This window comes from Eucyclogobius newberryi, unplaced genomic scaffold, assembly GCF_026437365.1.
Source record: "Eucyclogobius newberryi isolate DKJ021-1_F unplaced genomic scaffold, fEucNew1.0.hap1 SCAF_272, whole genome shotgun sequence".
NCBI lineage: Eukaryota > Metazoa > Chordata > Actinopteri > Gobiiformes > Gobiidae > Eucyclogobius > Eucyclogobius newberryi.
The window spans coordinates 12,669-15,000 of NW_027315915.1; positions in this window are offsets into that span (position 1 = coordinate 12,669).

A 2,332-nucleotide genomic window follows, 5' to 3' on the forward strand; every position below is an offset into this window, starting at 1 on the left:
GCTGGGCATGGCCTCCACCAAGCACCCCCTGGAGCCCCTGGAACCCCCGGAGGCCCTCCAGAGCCACCCCCCACTCTCCCCAGACTCACCCCGGGGGAGGGCCACTCTGGCTGGGCATGGTCTCCACCAAGCACCCCCTGGAGCCCCCGGAGCACCTCCAGAGCCACCCCCCACTCCTCCAGACTCACCCCGGGGAAGGGACACTCTGGCTGGGCATGGCCCCCACCGAGCACCCCCTGGAGCCCCTGGAGCCCCCGGAGCACCTCCAGGGCCACCCCCCACTCCTCCAGACTCACCCCGGGGAAGGGACACTCTGGCTGGGCATGGCCTCCGCCGAGCACCCCCTGGAGCCCCCGGAGCACCCCCAGAGCCACCCCCCACTCTCCTCCAGACTCACCCCGGGGAAGGGACACTCTGGCTGGGCATGGCCTCCGCCGACCACCCCCTGGAACCCCTGGAGCCCCCGGAGCACCTCCAGAGCCACCCCCCACTCTCCCCAGACTCTGCCCGGGGAAGGGACACTCTGGCCGGGCATGGCCTCCGCCGAGCACCCCCTGGAACCCCCGGAGGCCCTCCAGGGCCACCCCCCACTGTCCCCAGACTCACCCGGGGGAAGGGCCACTCTGGCTGGGCATGGTCTCCACCAAGCAGCCCCTGGAGCCCCCGGAGCACCTCCAGAGCCACCCCCCACTCTCCCCAGACTCTGCCCGGGGAAGGGCCACTCTGGCTGGGCATGGCCTCCACCGAGCACCCCCTGGAACCCCTGGAACCCCTGGAACCCCCGGAGGCCCTCCAGAGCCACCCCCCACTCTCCCCAGACTCACCCCGGGGAAGGGCCACTCTGGCTGGGCATGGTCTCCACCAAGCACCCCCTGGAGCCCCCGGAGCACCCCCAGAGCCACCCCCCACTCTCCCCAGACTCACCCCGGGGAAGGGACACTCTGGCTGGGCATGGTCTCCACCAAGCACCCCCTGGAGCCCCCGGAGCACCTCCAGAGCCACCCCCCACTCCTCCAGACTCACCCCGGGGAAGGGACACTCTGGCTGGGCATGGCCTCCGCCGAGCACCCCCTGGAGCCCCTGGAGCCCCCGGAGCACCTCCAGGGCCACCCCCCACTCCTCCAGACTCACCCCGGGGAAGGGACACTCTGGCTGGGCATGGCCTCCGCCGAGCACCCCCTGGAGCCCCCGGAGCACCCCCAGAGCCACCCCCCACTCTCCCCAGACTCACCCCGGGGAAGGGCCACTCTGGCTGGGCATGGCCTCCACCAAGCACCCCCTGGAGCCCCTGGAACCCCCGGAGGCCCTCCAGAGCCACCCCCCACTCTCCCCAGACTCACCCCGGGGAAGGGCCACTCTGGCTGGGCATGGCCTCCGCCGACCACCCCCTGGAACCCCCGGAGCACCTCCAGAGCCACCCCCCACTCCTCCAGACTCACCCCGGGGAAGGGACACTCTGGCTGGGCATGGCCCCCACCGAGCACCCCCTGGAGCCCCTGGAGCCCCCGGAGCACCTCCAGGGCCACCCCCCACTCCTCCAGACTCACCCCGGGGAAGGGACACTCTGGCTGGGCATGGCCTCCGCCGAGCACCCCCTGGAGCCCCCGGAGCACCCCCAGAGCCACCCCCCACTCTCCTCCAGACTCACCCCGGGGAAGGGACACTCTGGCTGGGCATGGCCTCCGCCGACCACCCCCTGGAACCCCTGGAGCCCCCGGAGCACCTCCAGAGCCACCCCCCACTCTCCCCAGACTCTGCCCGGGGAAGGGACACTCTGGCCGGGCATGGCCTCCGCCGAGCACCCCCTGGAACCCCCGGAGGCCCTCCAGGGCCACCCCCCACTGTCCCCAGACTCACCCGGGGGAAGGGCCACTCTGGCTGGGCATGGTCTCCACCAAGCAGCCCCTGGAGCCCCCGGAGCACCTCCAGAGCCACCCCCCACTCTCCCCAGACTCTGCCCGGGGAAGGGCCACTCTGGCTGGGCATGGCCTCCACCGAGCACCCCCTGGAACCCCTGGAACCCCTGGAACCCCCGGAGGCCCTCCAGAGCCACCCCCCACTCTCCCCAGACTCACCCCGGGGAAGGGCCACTCTGGCTGGGCATGGTCTCCACCAAGCACCCCCTGGAGCCCCCGGAGCACCCCCAGAGCCACCCCCCACTCTCCCCAGACTCACCCCGGGGAAGGGACACTCTGGCTGGGCATGGTCTCCACCAAGCACCCCCTGGAGCCCCCGGAGCACCTCCAGAGCCACCCCCCACTCCTCCAGACTCACCCCGGGGAAGGGACACTCTGGCTGGGCATGGCCTCCGCCGAGCACCCCCTGGAGCCCC